This window comes from Rhipicephalus sanguineus, chromosome 1 (genome assembly GCF_013339695.2).
Source record: "Rhipicephalus sanguineus isolate Rsan-2018 chromosome 1, BIME_Rsan_1.4, whole genome shotgun sequence".
In the NCBI taxonomy this organism is placed as follows: Eukaryota; Metazoa; Arthropoda; class Arachnida; order Ixodida; family Ixodidae; genus Rhipicephalus; species Rhipicephalus sanguineus.
The window spans coordinates 150,888,566-150,908,866 of record NC_051176.1 but is presented as its reverse complement, the minus strand read 5'-3'; the positions used below and the strand labels follow the sequence as shown (position 1 = coordinate 150,908,866).

At 47.4% G+C, this 20,301-nt stretch overlaps 1 long non-coding RNA gene across 1 annotated transcript; it reads left to right on the top strand.

Annotated features, from left to right (window-relative positions):
• Nucleotides 1-5,760: 5,760 nt before the first annotated feature.
• LOC119400247 (uncharacterized) lies at nucleotides 5,761-15,535 on the top strand. The gene is made up of 2 exons (XR_005185040.2): nucleotides 5,761-6,552; nucleotides 14,602-15,535. It is a non-coding gene; the product is annotated as an uncharacterized LOC119400247 (long non-coding RNA).
• The last annotated feature ends 4,766 nt before the right edge of the window (nucleotides 15,536-20,301 follow it).

Genomic DNA, 20,301 nt, shown 5'->3' with positions numbered 1-20,301 from the left:
CACTCAAGGTAACAACTGAAGGAAACATGCTATCATTATAGGATGTGACTTTTTGAACCACGAATAAAAGTTTCATCCCATTGCTGTTTCATATTAAGAAGAATGTACAGAACTATAGGAGAGTGTGTGTACTCGAATAGCGGCATGCGTCCTTTGCACGCGATGCTAATATTGTGAACAAGAAAAGTTGTTCACCACCCGACTGTATACATAGCAGGAAGCTTCAGAGGAACTCAGACGAGGACGGATTGTTCTCCAACTGCGAAGTTTTCTTACTGAAGTGCCCGTGTACGTTTCGTTATGCGAATCGCCGCATCGATCAGCCGTGTGTTGCAAAGGGACTTGGCCACCCCGAAGACGCCCTCCGATGCAAAGTATGTGTAATAGCAGGATCGGCGCTATACTTCGCAATAGTGCGCCGACTGCAATAAAGTATACGTTATATAATGCAGCCCATATATATATATATATATATATATATATATATATATATATATATATATATATATATATATATATATATATATATATATATATATATATATATATATATATATATATATTTGCGAGGGTCTTTGCAGACAATGTCAGCGAACTCTAACATGCAGTTAACTCAGACGTAGCTGAAGCTAAAAACAGCAGAAACCGTCAAGTATCCTACGCAAATGGCCTCAAATATTCTATGTATGAAACTTCACGCTCTGAATAAAATAATGTCATCAAGAGACACTGAATTGTGATTGGGATCCAATTTAATAAAAAAAAAAAGAGAGAGACAGAGGGAACAGCTCGAGCCGTGTCCTCTGCAGGTTACTGAACGGCGGGGTCGTTAGTTGGATTGTGTAGCATATATAATGAAGCGTTCAATAACCGCGGACCACCCCCGCCCCCGTTTTTCTTTCTTTCTTTCTTTCTTTCTTTCTTTCTTTCTTTCTTTCTTTCTTTCTTTCTTTCTTTCTTTCTTTCTTTCCTTCTTTATTTCTTTCTTTCTTTCTTTCCTTCTTTATTTCTTTCTTTTAACACAAGCTGCTAGCTCAGTTCGGCTTTAGAGGTTGTCTTGAGTGCGACAACACGTGGCGAGAGGGCGTTTAAAAAGAAAAAAAAATCTGAAACGCTCGCCGGCAACAAAGAAGGCTCAGGTGCATGCACGCGAGGGGAAGTTGACGGAGGTAAAATCCATGTTTCAACCGTTTAACGGCAATGGACTTAACCGCATACTTCCGCACTGTATGAGACGGGAACGCCATATATACGCATCTCGTTAAGGTCAAAGCACCCAAGCATCCGAACAGCCACCGTCAGCGAAAATACTTCGCTGACGGCGGCAAGGTTGCGGTTTGGTCGATGTTGATTTTGAGGATAATTTAAAGCTCAGTGGGTTCTGGGCGCAAGATCTGAAAAATAACAGACGACCGTCATGCGCATTACACACATTCACACAAGGCGAAAAGAAAAGAAAGGACAGGAACGTCCTAAAAAAAAAATACGTGAATTTTAGTTAGTAAGAAGATTGTCTCTCTTTTTTTTATACCTATAGTATAGCGCGCCTAAACGCGCGCTTCAATTATTCTCAAGTTAAACATCGTGCCGATGGGTCTCTTTGTGGCCGCTCAATTCTGCTGCAAAATGACTTCAAGTGGGAAAAGATCTACTTCTGTTGAGCTTGCGTCGTAATGCTTATATATTCTTATTTTGACCTCCTCCGAATGAAAACCAAGGACAACAGAAAAACACAAACACACACATGTACGTATAAAACAGGATGGACACAGTCCATGTCTTCATTGTTTACGCTTTTTCGGTGCCGTACAAAATGAACCTATACCAGCCTAGGCCTAAGTTTTTAAGGCTGACGTTGCTCGCGCTTTCCAATTTTGGGCGTGAGTGAGCACTTCCAGACAAAAGTCGGTACAGATGCCAGCAACATACACATGACCAATTAAAGCGCCAAGAACACGTTCGCTTCGTTGCTATAAGCACACGCGCGAAGACGCACATAGAGACCGCATATCAATAAGGAAAGATGCTCTGGCGCTGTATAAAGTATAATACCGAACCATTTGTGAGAAGGAGGAAATGCCAACTACCTCTATTTTTCGTTCGAAGAATTTTGTTTTCTCTTCTTTTTCTCTTCCCTTTACAGCCGCACTATCTTTGCGGTCTTAAAAGCAAATAACCGCTTCCTTAGATAAATAGCTCCGGGCATGCTGCCGGTTTTCTTTTTTATTTCTTCCTTCTTTCCTCCTTTTTTTTTTCTTTCGCACGTTCGCGGTTGCGTAACAACGACGCCGGTGGATGTTTCTCCCCGGCTGTCCCACTTCGAACTTGGCGTTTTTTTTTTTTTTTTTAGGGGAGAGGGGCACCGTTTCCCTTCTTCCAGAACAAATGCACATTTGACGCAGGGACCCAAGGAAGTCGAAATAAGCAGCCATGAAACTGGCGGTTCGTTGGCCACAGTTCACGATATACTCCCGCGCTTTACCAAGTTGTGTGACGCGATAAATAATCAATAGCTGATGTCTGATTCATTAACCGCATTAAGATTTAATAAAATAGAAAGAAAGAAGAAAATACAGCGATAATTATCTTTTAGAACACCGAGTTTCTTCGGTGAATTAGAAGCTATAGAACTAAACGCTGCCGAAAAATGAACCGCGATTGTGAACATCCCTGCTCCACGCAGCATGTATAGGCCAGACGTAACAACAGGACCCTGAGAGAGACCGCCCTTTTCGTCACGAGCTGAAGGTTGACGCGTAAAATGGTAACTTGTAAGCTGCGTCGTCCCAGGTTCCAGCGTGCAGCTCTCGCGAGGTCTCGTCAAAAGCATCGTGTCACTCAGTGGGCGTCGCGCAATAAAGGCAAAGACGGTTTTGCGCCTTTGGTTGATCGAGAAATCGAGGCTTTGACCTCTCATTTCGGCCAAGCGGACGCTACATAGCGTTTAAGCGGGCAATTCATTGACGCCCACCTGTTACTGTAGACGCTTTATGGACGTGACGCAGGTGGCGGTGCGATGTCAATATACCTCGCGGTGCACGGTCATTCACAGAGCCATAACTGCCTCTCCTCCTCATCACCCCTCTCCACACACACACTCACACACACACACACACACACACACACACACACACACACACACACACACACACACACACACACACACACACACACACACACACACACACGTTTCTCTGCCATAAATTAAAAATCGGCAACGTTAACAGTCTGTGTCTGGGCAATGTTCAGGGTGTGGGTCCAAGCTAGTCGATATTGCAAACGGTAAGCGCGGCAAGACACAGACAACGAAAGTGCTCTGCGCTCTCGACAGCGCTTTGCGAGTTCTTTTGCGTTGTCTATGCCTTAGTATGCCTACCGTTTTCAATAGTTCACAGAGTGGTTCCATAGAAAATGAATGTGAGTGAGTGCACCCGTTAGTGATCGCGCCTATACTTATGATTGCTAGAACCTGACTGCGCAGGTGCTGGTCGGCACGCTCTACTCTTCACTGTCCAAGCTTTGTCTGCATACCCTCGCATTATACAACTCCAGCATTTTGGCCTGTTCGATTCCTTCCAATATGCACTATAATCAGCTCAGTATATGTCCGCTTTTGAATGCAGCTACCATGCTGAGCACGATAAGACAAAGTTAGTACGTATACGAAGAGACAGCCATAACATATAATAATTGTTGGGGTTTAACGTACCAAAACCACTGTATGATTATGAGGGACGCCGTACTGGAGGGCTCCGGAAATTTCGACTACCTGGGGTCATTTAACGTGCGCTTAAATCTAAGTACACGGGCGTCTATCATTTCGCCTCCATCGAAATGCGGTGGCCGCAGCTCGGATTCGATCCTGTGACCTTCTGTTCAGCAGTCGAGCACCATAACCACCAGACCACCACGGCGGGTATAGTTCTTGGCACGGCAGTTGAGAATGAGACACTTGCTTTCCGACACGCCTCCTAGAATACATCGGTGCTGGCACAGTACCCATGCTGAGTATGGCTAATAATTCGAAAACGTATGTATAGGGCCGTAATAACAAACTTAAGCATATATAATGTATGCGGCATTATGAAAACTTTCGGGGCTGTCCGAACTTCATAATCTACGTTATATATATATATATATATATATATATATATATATATATATATATATATATATATATATATATATATATATATATATATATATATATATATATATATAACACGCCATTCCGTGTGTTCGAGGTCACGACAGATCCGGTGCAGTATAGAGACGTGAACACTTATCTTTTTATAGGGCAGCAACGCGCGACCACTACCGGTCGTCGTCGTGACGGGTATGTATGTATAATCAGAGTCCGTCTTTTTAATAGCTACTTCGATGTAACTTTCTACACGAAATAATGGAGCGGTCGTTTCTGAAGGGGTGATGCGTCGAGAAGAGCCAGTCGATTTCCAAACTTTGTAAAGCCCAGCTCTTTTTGCCATGACGGCGAAGCCAACCTCAGTCTTCCTTAAAACTTGATGGCTAGGCCTCACTAAAGGCCCATCACGGCGGCAGCTTTATGGTCTAGTCTCCCGCCACGTTGCCGCCTCCCTCTCTCCCGACGCCACCGCTTTCGCGCGTTGCCCTGCGCAGCCAAATGAACTTCTTGATGGGTCAGCTGACAAGTTTGACGCGACGGTAACGATTGCGCGATCGAAGATCGACGCAGGCGCTGCCTCTCTCTATTCAAAGCAGCGGAGAGAAAGAAAACGCTGCGTACAGAGAGGGGGATGGAGGTCGTTTTGTGCTTCGTTTTATTTTTTTCTAACAGCGCCTCGATAGCCCAAACAAACACACACTACATCTGCTATGCGCCGGTTGCGGCCGGTGTGGCACGCTTCTCCTCTCGAGACGTGGGTCAAGGATCGTGCGCCTCAGTCAACGGGCGCACGACGATGTTTCGACTCGTCGATCAGCGTGCACCGCATCGTGCTTAAATTGCGCCCCCTCCCTCCTTTCCACCGCCCGACGCCTTCTACCCAATGGCGTTAAAGAACGAAGTCGGTGAGGAGAGACTAAATGCGGGCACGAGAACACATGGGTATACAACACCCGAGTGCTGTGAGAAAAGTAGAAGGAATTTAGGGAAAAGATTAACGCGGCGTTTCGGACGCGTGAATGGAGTCGCTCCGAGTATTATGGCCGCGTCCAGCCACGTTCTTTATCGGTGCGTTAGGTGATTCGACGGCGCCGGGGTCGCGGGCGCTTTCAAGGAGACTGCCTGTAATCGGTCGATCATCAATCCCTTATCTGGAAAGACGAATCGGTGCGCTTCCCCTCAGCCAGTCTGTGCAGGAGCTGCCGCTAGGAGCAAGCATAAAGAAGCCCAGCCAGACAACCTACGCACCAATCTACCGAAGTTCCCGCCTAGCTACCGCGCGATCTATCCTTCATCTCCTTTGACTCTCTTTTGCTGGGCGTAAATTATCGGGCTCCCTTCGATGAAACGAGCCGCTGCAGCCTGCGCGGAAAAACGAGCAAAGTGGTCCGTGCTAAAGAAAAAGAGAGAGGGAAAAGAAGGTATACAAGGTGAAGCAAAAAAATAATAATAAAGACCAGAGCAGCGGCCACTTTTTTAGCTAGGAAAAGAACAAGAATTAGGGGTGCCCAGGTGGGCAGACGATGGGCGGTCTACGCGCCACCGTCGTGAGAACGTGCGCGTCAGCAGCAGCAGAAGAGCGCGATGACGCGCGCCACTCTGCAGAAGCGGACGAAGCGAAATGGTGCTAAGATGGCGGCCGCTTGTGCAGAGGGGCGGCTGTGAAGGAGACTGCCCTATTCAGGACGCCGCCATGGCTTTCGCGCGTCTTCTCTTTCACATTGCTGCATTGCTTGTCTGGCTGATTACGCTACGGCCGAGCTTGCTGTTTATTCGTTCCTTACTCGGTGCTCCCCCGCTATCGTGGCCACCCTCCTCCTCCTCCTCTAACGCAGCCCTTTTCCAACACCCCCTATCAGTCCCGCTGGGTATTCGCTCCTCTGCGGCAAACGCGCTCTCTTCTGCTGCGTACACTATACACACGCGCTGCCCAACGCGCGCACACACACACACACACACACCGACCCGCAACACGTTTTTGGTTCTATAGTTTTTCCCCCTGCTTCGACGCGTCTAAGCGGTCTGAGCCTCCTCTCCTCCGTTCGTGAATCAAAACGTGACACGCCATCGCGCCCGCATTCCGAGACCGGAAAGGCCGCCGCCGCCGCCGCGGAGGCTCGTACCCCACGTGACCACATACGCGTCTGTGACGTAAAGCTTGTGACAAACACCACGTGACCTTGACGCACGTGATCATCTTCGCGCTCTCCACAGCTCCCTCCTCCTCTCCGTTTACGCGCTTGCCGAGCGTTATAAAAACGAGCGTAGCTCGAGAGCTTGGTCGAATTACGCTTCTCTGCGCGCAAGTGCTTCATCCTCCGATCGAGATCGTTCGGCTCTTCTCTTGGGACTTTCGGACCCCGCCCCATCAACAGCGAACATGTCCAGCTCCGGAGACGTCTGCTGCGGTACGTGCCACCAGCGATCGCCTCCCTCAGTTCGTCTTGACATCTTCGTTTCTCGCTGCCTCGTGTACAAAGCGGGCTTGCCGCCGCCACTTTGTACCGGGACAGTCTTCTGCTGCAAACTAACTCGCTATTCCACCTTCCTTCCGCAAGCTGCATGCCGCTTTTAGCAAGTTAGGCAGTGCGTTATCGATTCGCCGATAGATGTTTTCAAGACTGGAGGTCGATAACTAGCAATTCATTCATTACCGATGCAGTGGTGATGCTTACTCAACTTCCACTTCCTTCGGAGAGGAACTGCGAGCGGATCAACTCTTGGGTCCCGCGACTCGCAGCTTGCTCTCTCTGCAAATTAGAAACCGTAGTGCGTTGTTTCGTCACGGAGGAGTACCTGAATGGCCGAGCAGTTACTCCTCGCGATGCAAACAATATATATCTTCCCGAAGTAGCAAGTGACCACTGAGCATAATTTTCCTTTGTGGGCAAGAGCGAAATACGTCTTGCAGCTACCGCAGTTTCATATATCGGGGTCTGGCTGGCACGCTGATCAATCGCGTAGCGTCTAGTCGCTAGTACGTTAATCTTTAACTGCAGAAAATTGCGCAATTATGATGTAATTTGGACGTGAAAATCCTTTAAACCTTCCACAGCATGTTCCTTTTATCGCAATGTAGCAAGAAACAAACAAAGAGAGAGAGAAAGAGAAAACGGTCATAGCTGTAAGTCAAGCTGGAGGCTGTGGACACTACTTTCTTTCAATGTGCGGTCTAGAAGTACCGGCTAAGCCAAGTTGAAGGAAAGAAAACGGAAGCCGCGTTGAAGAAACTATGTACGCTGTGGTGTGTCGTCTTTAATCTCTCCGAGCGCGAGCGCGCTCTTTGTGGTGTGTGTGTGTGTGTGTGTGTGTGTGTGTGTGTGTGTGTGTGTGTGTGTGTGTGTGTGTGTGTGTGTGTGTGTGTGTGTGTGTGTGTGTGTGTGTGTGTGTGTGTGTGTGTGTGTGTGTGTGTGTGTGTGTGTGTGTGTGTGTGTGTGTGTGTCGCATAGCCAAGCGCACCTCATTTAACTCCGTGGAGTTTCCATGTGCTTTGGCCTTGGGAAACTGAGTGCTTCTGCTTCATTATCTTTTGACTGTGCTTTCTTCCGATACGACGTGCATGTTGACGCGGTATTCCCAAACAGAAAACTGATCGAAGGTTTTTTTTTTTTTTTTTTTTTCTGCGTTACCCCATAACGTATAGTGGTGTCGAGCATCTCAATTTTTGCACCTAACATCGCGCCGTGTAGGTGAATATTTTTAACATAGACTGATAAGATTACTGGTCATTTCTTGATCTTTAGGGGGCTGTGAGAATAACGTCACGATAAATGACAAATCAGAGCGCGGTCTAATGTTTTTTTCTAGTTAATCACGCACTTTCCAGAAAAAAAAGTGAAGTCAAGCGCTGTCCGTGTGTGCTTCTTCAAGTGTTTGGTCCTGTATTCCGCGCTGTGCAATTCCATACGTTATGAAGCAAAACGCATTAATAAGCTTACCCACTACGAAACCAGGCTATACGAACAAGAAGCAGCTCCGAATTTCCTTTTAGACGCAAGATTTTTATTGAATACCAGAGGAAGTTCTAGAATTGTCACACAAACAAAAGTATAGCACAAGTCAAAGTAATTGCGCCCCCTCGTTAAAAAAAAATGTTCCAAACGTTTGCGCTGTCACTGGCTTTAAAGTCGTACAACACCATTTCAAGCGTAGAGTATTCTATTACGGTGAGAAAAAGCTAAGCAACCGTGGTCCGAATTTGGTTGATGTTAGCGCGGTCTTGATCTATGGCAGCTGCTCGTATGACATCAGAAATAATTTCTAATGACTAACAGCAGCTCTAAACTACGGCTTTACGTATAAACACCCCGCAGAACACAAACGATCATTTAATGGAAATAAACGCAGGGTAACCTAACTTTCTCGGGATTTAGAGATCTGTGCCTATTTTATAATTAAGATCACGTTAGGCTACTTACTTCGAAAGCCCTTCGCATTCTCTTAAGCACGCTTACGCGAAGTAATTCTATTGGCCAAGAGGTACTGAATACATATATATTTCTCTCAAGTACTGGGTTTTCGAAGCGTGCTTTGCCACATAACCACTCACTTAGTGGTGAAGCTGCCTTTTTGATGCCGCCGAATACAAGAACAGGAGGAAGGGTCGCAACCATTGGTAGAGTAACGGCAAAAACGAAGCAGTAATGTTAAGTAAATCACTACAATAACCCAACTTTTGTCTGCAAGGATTTCGCTTGTTCAGTTGGAAGAATACATAAGCGCGCAAACGATCTGCTGGCTGCTGAATACCTGTTTAGCCATATGCATGATTATCAGAGCTCCAGAGGCATAGTATAATGTTGAGTGGGACAGTAAAATGCACAAAGCTAGTCGCATTCACTACAAGTTTGACAAAAAAGAAACAGGACTATAAGTATCCCTAATGCTATGGTATTGCGCCACGTGGTTAATTCTGCGTGGTCGTGACGGTTCCCCTTTTGGGCATCTGACTTTTCCATGTATAGACGGCTGTTTACGCGAAATTGGAACATTTTTTTAAGCAGCTGGTGTCCGTGAACGCATAGGGAAGAGGAAAAAAGAACAATTTTCTTCCCCAATTTCCAACACTTTAGCTGTGCCTTACCGTGCGTATCTTTTCTAAACGTCACTTGGCGTTTAATGATCCCACATTCAAACATTGCGGTCGCTTTACTCAAACAGAAGCATTCGAATGTGCTTCTTTATTCTCTCTAGGAGTGGTCTTAAGAGGACATCACTCTCTCTCTCCCCTTCCCTAACGGCTGCACAGGGGTCCTCCGCCATGTCACGGCGGCGGTATTTTTCCACCACGAGATCGTTGACTTGCAAATGCAGCTGGCCAGGTGGGCGCTTGCGCCGCCGAAGTTGCGGCCCGCAGCAGCAGCAGCTCGTGCCGCGCGCTCGTTCCACCATCGCGCGGGAAAGTTCGCCGCGCTCGCGCTGACGTGACCCTTGCGCGTTTCCCGCGTTCCGCCGGCGCGCCGCGTGACATGGGAATAAAGGGGCGAGGAGACGGGGATGCCAGACGCCTCGCATCCGCCGCCGCTAATGGTGGGGCAGGACTGCCCCGCTCTCTCCCTCCTCGCCGTTTACAAGGACGCCTGGACACGCTACACTGGCCGCCTGCATCTCGCAAGAAATACACCGCCTTTCGTTCCTTCTCTGCGCGGCATTTCCGCCTCGGGACGGTGACGCACCGTGCATCCCCTCCTCCTCTGAAGAGAGGCGCGCGTCTCGGCCTCGTTTCGACAGCGCCTTTCTGAGGGGCCGCCACCCAGACGCCGCCCAGCCTTCTCTTCCGGCTGCCACATAATGGAACAGCCATGCGGGAGAGGAGAATCGCCACTCCTTCTCTTCTGCGTGGGAGCCTACGGAGCAAGCCCCCCGCACCTCCCTCCCAACCTTCTTGTTTTCTTGTTGCGGTACCACCTAAAGAGACGCCCCCCACTGTAGACAAATAGAGGACGGATGCCGTCCTGGCTAGATGAAAGACAGCGCCGCAGTATTCATTGGTGCGAAGCCGTTCACCTATTGAACTGCTCGCTACGTTATGACCCCAAAGACGTGGCCAACGCCTCATTGCGCGCCGCGTGACAGTGCTGGCAATTCTTCTACGTTAATTACTGCTACAAGCTCTTCATTTAATTTGTTTACGTGCCGGTGACTATGGGATTACCTTCTCAAAGTGATTAGTTTTCACTTGCACCAATAGAGACAAAAAGAATAGAGGGAGAAACATTTAAGGAACTAAAGCATAGACAGAAGCGGGAAAAAAAAACGAAGTTCGCCGCATTTAAGAGCAGTGCGAAAAGTAACGTCGCACGTGTCACGCGGAGTATAACAATGCTTTTAAATGTGGGCGCGTTCCTTGCGGCTAAGAACGAACTCTAGTGAAATGCAGTATGAGAACAAGGTTTGCATCAAGGAAAAGAATATAACGCGACATAACAAAACAATAAAAAGTGAAGCCGAGAAGTATGAAGGCAAATGGGATCTTTTTCAATTGACTTTTTTTCCCCTTTCTTTTGTTACAAAGGGCAAGTATAAATGTCGCGCTGTTGACAAAATACGACGAAAATGCCAGAGTTCCAACAGATGAAAACATGAGGTGGAGGGATACAACCGAGAACATCGTAAATCAAATACAAGGAAAGACTAGACAAAGGGAGGGGTGGAGGGGAGGGGCAAATGGTTTTTTTTTTTCAGCTACAGAGCATAAATTTAGTTACTCTGATCCGTGCATCAGTGAGATAAAACCCCTGGAATGCGAAACACATACAACGGGGAAGCACTAAATTGAATAAATCGCCGACGCGATATAGTGTCTCTTATAAAACCACATTAAGCTTGTCGGTACGTATAAGAAAAAAAAGAATATATATATATATATATATATATATATATATATATATATATATATATGGGCAGACAGCTCAATAATTGTATCTGGATTACACGAATGAAGTGTTCTGTTACAAGAGCGGGGAGCCAACATTTACCATCGTACAGCCAACGTTATAGTCATAATTTATCAGCACTAGCCGACATGCGCCAATAGTTAGCCAACACCAGCCAGTGCCATTAGCCGTAATATAGCAGACATTAGCCAGTCCTTGTAATATACAGGTGACTATTGCAGTTGAATTCGTACTATATAGTCGTCGTACCCCGTTGCAGAATATGGATGGAAGAGGCAATAAAGACTGACACTATGTGGTGCCCTCTTGGTGCTGTTCTCGCGGGGCGCGCAACGCCTCGCTGGCTCGCAGTTTAGCGCGAGCATTCCTCGGGCTGGCCGAAATTGCACCGTCGGTCGGACGGAAATTGCGGGCGTCGGCGGTGGCATTCCTCCCAAGCAGCGCAGCAGGCGACGCCGACGAACTGCGCGCCGCGCCCAGCGTGTGGCGCCAACGAGGTGCACAGCTGCCCTCTCCGTCGTTCACTGAAAGGGAGAGGGAAAGAGCAATGTTTATCACGCTACCGCAGGAGTGCGCGCTGTAATTTTTGCGTGCATAAATGAGGGGTCCTTCTAAGTAATCTCTCTTTCGCTTCTCAAATTAGCGAAGACAGCAGTTATCCGCTATTCGCCTGACATGCTACTCCAGGTGTTGGGTGACGATTATGATATATACAATGATAAATGTTGTATACATGTATGCATTTACGCGACTAAATGAGCAAAAAGAAAACGTACAGATTTGCGTAGGTTCGATGTTTCTGCTTATATAGGAAAAAAAAACCACTGACCTTTACTAATGTGTTTTTGCTTGAAAATCAGTCAGTAGCACGTGCTTGTATGAAAAGACATCTTCACTTAAACAGAAACGGGATAAAATTAGCACGACCTCACGCATTGCGTCCGTTGCGCATTTACAGTTGCGGCATTCATCTTAAGAGACCGAGATTCAGTAAGTCGCTGCCACGTACAGTATGTCTATTCTCCCAGTTAACAATATCGAAAACCGCGCCTGCGCAGTCATTATACGATGGCAATCTCTCGGTGAAAAACACCGAGGGTCACGGCATTCACAGCGACTTCGGAGCAGCGCAGGCGGACGTGGGAACGACCTTCTTCGTGCGGGACGCAATGTTGCTGCCGTCGGGTGCAGGCATCCAGACGGTCAACGAACACCATACTTCTCTCCCTCACCTTTCGTACCTCTCCTCAGTGAAGGAGAAAATTGGCATCTCAGCAAGAGGAGAGGAGAACGGTGGCACCGAAAAATAAGAGCAACAGAGAAATTTTCAACGGACGGGCCATGAAACCATGCTCTCACAGGGGCTTGCAGGTGGAGGTGAACCAGACAGAGAGAGAGGGAGAAAAGAGAGCGGGCCAGTCGGTGCCAGACGTCCTCGAGGCGTCCTGCGTGGGTCTAAAAAAAATATGAGTCCGAAAGTTAGTCAAGTGTGGTCGGCGGCAATCCGTCACGGTGAACGGTCTGCGAGCACAAAGGGTCCTTGCCTGCTCCGGTTCCGCCTGCAAATGACGTGGAAAGACGCGGTGGTTGTGAAAGGGGAGCCCGTCTTCGACGATTCGGTCTCGTCAGCGGTGCGCGTTTCCAGACGTCTTCCGTGGAACACGTCGCGCCCCTCCACTCGACGGCGGTTCTTAGAGGGGCACGATGACTCTCGGCAGCGCGAGGCTGGCGGCGAAGGCGCTAATCGTTCCGCGACCGTCTTCGCACGGCAGGAGACAGCGCCGGCGGCGGGCGAGTACGTGATCTTTCATTCTCTGGCGCACGCAACGTCGCCTGCGATCAAAAAAAAAAAAAAAAAAAGGTCGTCAACCCTCTCCTCTCGTCGTTCCTCCCTCCTATTCTTCTGTCGCGCTTCCAGGCGCCAATGACTTTCAACGCGCTCCGAATTCAACCGATCATGCGCGGGAAGGCGTGGAAAAAAACTGCGCAGTCGTCGTCACGGTCACGCGCGCCTGCGACGCGCTGTAGTTAAAAGCTGTACCGAAGCTCGCGCAGATATATGTAGAGCATCGGTGGCGCTAACCTGCTGGTGACCGTACATTCTTCCACACTTTATTAATGAGAACAGACAATAATGCCAAGGAAAGTCCCTGCCGGCGGCAAGTTATCTTTTCGTCCACTTTACTTTCTTCACATTTATATCCCAATTATTACAAATAACATCCCCTATTCTTTCCTTGGCATTATTGTCGGTTAGTTCTCATTAATAATGTGTCTAAGAAAAACGAGCCCTTAAAAAGCCATCTTCTTTCCTTCATTCTTCCACACTTGTAGTACATTGCCCCTTGACGCCGCTGTAAGCTTTGCCACATACACGTCAATAGGAATGGGATTTCGTGCAGCTATGTCAGCGCGAACATTTATTTTCATTCGAGTTAACGCGTTGATGCCCCGAGCTGGGCTCAGGAACAGTTTCTCAGCCTTACTTTATTTTCGTTACTTTCTTTTTTTGTGTGTGTTCATCGCATTACCGCAAAAGGCACGAGTGGCAGCGGCACAATGAAGGCCCACCACCTTGTAGTTTTATATTGCTTCTTTTTCTTTTTACTGCCTTTTAATCTGTTTTTGGAAAACTAAAAGTCTCGGGACTGTGCATCTGCGTTTATTAAGGCAGTGTACCTGCAGTTCGAAGAAATCTACTCGCTTTTCTTATCCGAACGCGATACACTGATTCTACGCTCAGTGGAAGGTAATATGAAACAGTCGGCAATGTATATAGCGACTACAGGGCGGGAGTGTGGCCATAGTAAAAAAAAAAAAAAAACGTATCGCTTGGTTATGTAGGACTTACTTGTTCTAGTGCAAACGCAAATAAGCTGGAAAATCCACCCCTTACCGCGAATAAGCTTCACCCCGTAAGACAGTCACTACAGGTACAGCGTTGCGGGATGGAACTCCGCAGAGCGAGTCGCTATATAAGAGTGAGACGCGTAGTATGTAACTCCACGCTGCGATACCTGTACAGTGGCGTTTGCATGACAAGGATGACTGATTGTGCGGGAGCGCAGCATTCCGCATGCAGTATACTGTCTACGGGTGTGACAGGCTTCGCAAAGGTTGCTTGTTTTCTGTGCACGGCTTCGTGTCTACAGACGTCTGCAAATGTAGCCGGCGAATGTGTCCAAAACGTTCACAATGTAACTTGGGAAGGCCAAAAGGCTCGTACATACCTTTATAATCTTCCATGGTATGCATGTACGTACATACCGGTACTAATGGCAACGCACGCGTAGCTTTCGGGAAAATACTTGAACTTGGTCGCATTTGAGGGCACCCTATTCGCGTCATCAGGGCACGGATGAGAACCGGCAAAAATTGCGCTTACGGTGGCGCCGCAGCAGAATGCAGTTTTGCGCCACGCTACGACTCCCTTTCGCGCGCGATTTCGCAGCGGTTGAATCTGTTTCCTGAAAGGGAAACAGAGCGCGTAGCGGTGCAACAATAATCGATGTTCGCAAGCCCGCTTTTTTTCTCACGACTTTCTCTTCTTTTCTCTCGCAGAAGGCAAGCCCGAGTGCTGCAACGAGACCAGCGAGGTGAAGAACGACGCCGAGCCCAAGGCCGAGGCAGCTGCCCCCGAGGTGCCTGAGGCGGCGCCGGCTCCGGCCGGCGGCGAGAGCGCCGCACCGGCCGACGCTGTGCCGCAGGACGGCGCCAGCTCGTAGCCGCCCGCCGCGGACAAAGCTAACCGCCTCTGCCGCCTCTTCGCCGCTGCTTCGCACCTCTCGCCGCCGCTGCCGCTGCGTAGACCCCCGCCGGCAACCGCCTCGTCCGATCGGCGAGACCGCCGCGGGTCCTGCCGTTTGGTCTTTTCTGGTCATCTGAAACTCTCCGCCTTGCCTTACCGGAAGTATTGGACCGTAGGGATGCCCTGACTGTTGATCGGACACTGCAATTCTGCCCGCAATGTCGCCATCCCATTCCTTCCGCTTCCTTCACGCCGTCTAAAAGCCAAGCCTACGCAACCGAAACAAGCCAGTCCTCGCACCACGATCAATTCATCCGTACGAAAACGTTATTCCTTTTGTATGCTGACCGAAATTGACACTGTCGACGACGGCAAGCAAACGGCCAGCTACCATGTCAGTACTGTCCGCAGTCGACCGAAACCATCCAAGCCGCTCGTGGGCCTGATTTCGCTCCGCTTGTCACCGGAAGGGTTGACTCGGCAGGAGAGGGGGTTGAACAACAACGAAGCTATAAAAGCAGCAGGCGGGAGCTGCGGAGCGGTGCAAACGCGAGTCAGAGTTGATTCCTAAGATATAAAAAAAAGTGAAACGAAAACGCGCGGAGCGCCCACTTATCCTATATGCTATATATTTATGTAATAAAAGCATTCAGCTCGTGTATACACAGCTGGCGACAAAAAAAATGACAAAAAAATCATAAAAATGAGAGAAAGGAGAAGATAGAGGCGGTGCGCCCTCTTCTTTTTTTTTGTACATTTCTGAGAATAAAATAAAAATAAACCCCAAAATATTTCCTATTTGTTCATCTGCATGTGCGTGTATGTGTGTCTGCGTGTGTGTGTGTGTGTGTGTGTGTCGGGGTGGGGGGGTTAGTTCTTTCGTGAGAGTTAGGTTAAATGCCGATCGCCGCCTCAAGCTCCGCATGGTAAATTCGCACTCGTATATACCGCTTATAACAGCTGCTGAAGCTGGCTGCACTGCAGTACAAATGAGAGCACGTATACAGCATTCGTGCTAATAGCAACATTCTATAGGTATATACGGCGCGATCTATCAGTGAGCTTTGTTATTTTATTTTTCATGAGATTGATGACGATGTCGAGATTCTAGATGGGTAACGCTGGAAGAGCATTGCAGCAACAGCGCACACGACGAACAAATAACGGAACGCATTTCACGTATCATGGATTATTGGCGTGGGAACCACTCGAGCATTGGTGAAATATGATTGCTCCATCGGAACGACCACGCCGTATATAGATCAGGCCGAGATGTATTTAACATGGTCGTTCACGAAAGCGTATATTATCCGTGTTGCGAGGCGTATCCTGCTTACGATAAAGCGTGAGCATATATTCAACGCGCCTGACACGTCATCTAGGAATGCTGGTGTTTCTATCAGAAACCATAATTAGGCAAACAGAAAAAACCATTGTCAAGGTCGGACGCTCATATTGGAATAATGCGAGATGCTAAGCTTGAGTGAACTATATTTCATAGTTAATTGATGACCTCCATCAAGCATTGTATGCAGGTTTCTAATGCGAATAATTACGAGCCTGTTTTGGACTGTCTTTACATCAATGGTGGCCCTCTTCAATTTTTGTTAATACCCCCCTCCCCCTCTCCCCTGCGCTACATATTTTTGTGTGCTGCGGCTTGGATAGAGAGAAAGACCCCACGTCGTGCTGCTACGATACATATATCGGATGCCTTCACTTGTCTGTAATCCTTGACGAAGATTGACCAACCGTACAGCGCGCGCTCCCTACTATAACTGAGTGCTTCCGCGAATACATTAAGATAACCATTTTGAAATAAAAAGGCGGTTCCGCTGGAGTAATGCAGTCAGTGGTGTTTCGAGATTTTTCATGTTCACATCTATGCATGTTGTTGATAATTATCATTTACGCCTGCAGTCAGTCTTGAGAGTGCATGAGCGGGCTGCGGCTCGCTATTGGCCACGAGATTGAACAGAGTCGGCATCTAGCGGCGAGCGGACGAAACCCCGTGGTGTGGATGGCTCCTTGCGTCGTCTGCTAGCCACACGGTGTTCGCATGTGTGCGTACCTCAGCACGTCCTCAGAGGCAGGGGCGTAGCCAGGGGGGGGGGGGGTTGGGGGGTTCAAACCCCCCCGAAATTTTTCAGTTTTGCTGGCGTATATATACACGTGCACATACAAACGCACGCATGCACATCGATAAAGTATGGTTGAACCCCCCCCCCCCCGAAAAAAATTTCTGGCTACGCCCCTGCTCAGAGGGTAGCTTGTTCCGTGGTGTTAGCACAGTATCAAAGGCTTGTACGTATGCCTACACGATATACACAAGCAGCATTTCGCCTTCCGAGACTTGTATGCGCTCCAATAATAGTACGTGCACGAGTCGGTATACTGCTAGGTGTAATCATCGTCCGTCCATTCGCCAAAGTCATTTCAATGTGGGTGCCACTTGGTCGTTCAAACACATCACATAGTACATTTGGCGTCATCCTAAACGAAAAAAGTACTAAATGTCGAGGTGTGAATGTAGAATTTTAGCGACACCGTCTCGTAAAGCGTTGGCCATTTCGAAATCTTTGTGATATCGCAAAGCATGAACTAGCGTCTGCAAAGGCCGGTTAGCGGTAAAAAAGACCTCAAGACACGCATTTCTATAGTGGTAGACGTTTTCATGCAGACAAGCAGAGTGCACAAAGTTCTACTTCTAATCACGCAGAAATACAGGCTCTCTCTCTCTCTCCCTCTCTTTTTGTAGCCGCTATAGCTCAGTCGCGCAACACTATTTATATTGTGTTATAGGTAGAACACAAGTTAAACACGTACAAATAAAACAAGAAAACACATCGAGCACCGTGCAAAACCCGACTGTGACCGAAGGCTAGCACCCCATTGATTGGTAGATTGCGCTTCTCTCACACGTGATAGAAACTTTAGGCCGGCTTCGTGCATTAATGTGGGAGTGGAGGGCGTATATATCATCATTAGGCTGCAGTCAACGCGCTTTATTCGCCGGCAATCGACTCAAACCACCTACAGCAAAGCGTCGCTGCGTACCAGGGCTGGGCAAAGATACTTTGAAATTGTATCGCGATACGATACAAGATACTGAGGCAAGAAGTATTTGAGATAGATACAAGATACTACCACGATAATTGTATCCGATACGATACTTGTCAATTGTATCTTAAGATACTTCGATACAGTCGCCAGTTATTATATATCTATATGACGCAGCAGCAAACGCCAATGCACAAAAATGTCTGCTTGAAATTCCTTAACTCTGACCAATTTTGTTTCATTTGAATGAAATATCTTTAGTATCTTAAAAGTTTTGTCTTTCTTGCTCAAAGTACATTAGTTCACTTCCCAAACAACTTACTGGGAAGAAGTTCAACAAGAAGCCTTCGCACGACGGTGCAAATACCGGCGTGGAGTTTTACCTTGTCCATAAACCCCCACTGCGCAATACCTGATCACCGGCCAGGTGTACATCTGCAACAAAGCTGGAAGCGACATTTGTGGCGAATGGTGTATACGTAAAGGACATAAAACTGCAATGGCTGTTCATATTCTACGTATCTGCTGGTGAAAAGCGTTCGTTATCATTATACTCACTAACGTGTAATATTTGAACAATTTTTTTAAACGAAAGAACATCTGCAACTCGGAAACGTCTCAGACGTATTGTATTGTCACGTGGTATAGTGACGATTAATATGGCGGCAGTCAAATTGTAGAAACGAAACTCTTTACTGAACTAACTTAAGGTAAGACAATAGAAAATTGATTGCCTTCGGAAAATTGCCTGAAACCGCTCGTTGGGACGCTCATGAGAGATATGGAGCATTTGGTATATATGTTTCTCGAATCCCCCATCTAACATCTTCTCGAGGGCCCCCATCTAACGTCTTTACGATGGCTCCTAATAATTTCCAATAATATAATGTAAACTCAATTTCGCTACTTTATTAAGCGGTAAGCAGAATGTTTGGTACTGTCTACTCAAGACCCGCCACGGTGGTATGGTGCTCAACTGCTGTTCCGAAGGTCACGGGATCGAATCCTGGCCGCGGCGGCCGGATTTTCCATGAAGACAAAAATGCTTGAGGCCCATGTACTTAGATTAAAGTGCACGTTAAAGAACCCCAGGTGGTCGAAATTTCCGGAGCCCTCCACAATGTCTCTCATAATCATAACGTGGTTTTCGGAGTTAAACCTCAAGTATTAATATTACTGTATTGTACTCAAGGCACGCCCACATAATTATATATTTGTTTTCAAAATCGCCTTGGCAGAACAGTAAGCTCAAGTGAAGTATAAATGTGCAAATACTAGCAGAAGTAACGCAGACATTTAAAAGTAACAATAAAAGCAGAGAGCTTATTTTGGCAGCATGTTACAAAAGAGATATTGCAGCGACCACACCGTAGTGCACGGAATGCAAAAGAAGGACACCTAAGAAAGCATTTGTACTAACAATGAAATTATGATTTCAAAAATTATTTGAATATATAAATAGCACGAAAAAATAATATGGTACACCGAGATATCTTTTATTAGGTAAAGTCTTGTTCTATTAAATTGCGCATCGGTATCGGTGGATCTATTGTTCTTAGCACCTTATTGACATATAGGTCAATGTCATCGCATGTAATGCAAACTTACATCCACGAGGTGCTTCAAATTTCTGATGTTGATATGTGAAAGCTTTGAGACGCAAGGCAACTTGAAGACACTCTTGCACCACGCAAGAGGATCTTCAATTACGATACGAAAGCGGCATAATAATTTGCGTAATAGACGCTGCGCTCATTACAGCACGCGAAGACGTTCGCGTGCTTGTTGTGCGGAGATTGCGCGAGCGCTACCACATGATTCTACTCAGGGGCGTAGCCAGAAATTTTTTTCGGGGGGGGGTTCAACCATACTTTATGTATGTTCGTGCGTGCGTTTGTACGTGTGCGTGCCTATATATGCAAGCAAAATTGAAAAATTTCGGGGGGGGTTTGAACCCCCCAACCCCCCCCCCCCCCTTGGCTACGCCCCTGATTCTACTCCTCCAATAGGGACACGCAGACCTCGTCGCCTGCCCTCAGTAGAGTACTGTGGCGGGAAAATAAAATTATGTCGCTTAGTTTTATTCAGTGGTTCAGTGGCGCTCGCACCAGCTTGAGAAGCGGAGTTCGGCCAGCGATAATGTTTTCGCAAGGTGGTGTTGCGATAGGGGTATCTTGTATTTTAAGATACCCGATACATTATTGAATGTATTGGAAATACAGATACAGATACTCGTTTTGCTAGACGTATCGCGATACAGATACAAGATACCCGAAGAGTATCTAAGATAGTATATAAGATACATGTATCTTAGATACTGCCCAGCACTGCTGCGTACATTTGTATACGCGCCGCCAACCGCATATCCACACTAACGCGGCGGCGGTGCTGCTACCTATAGTCCAACCTGCTGTTGTTTTGTTCGTGATGGATGCGGTTTCGTGGCGCCGACG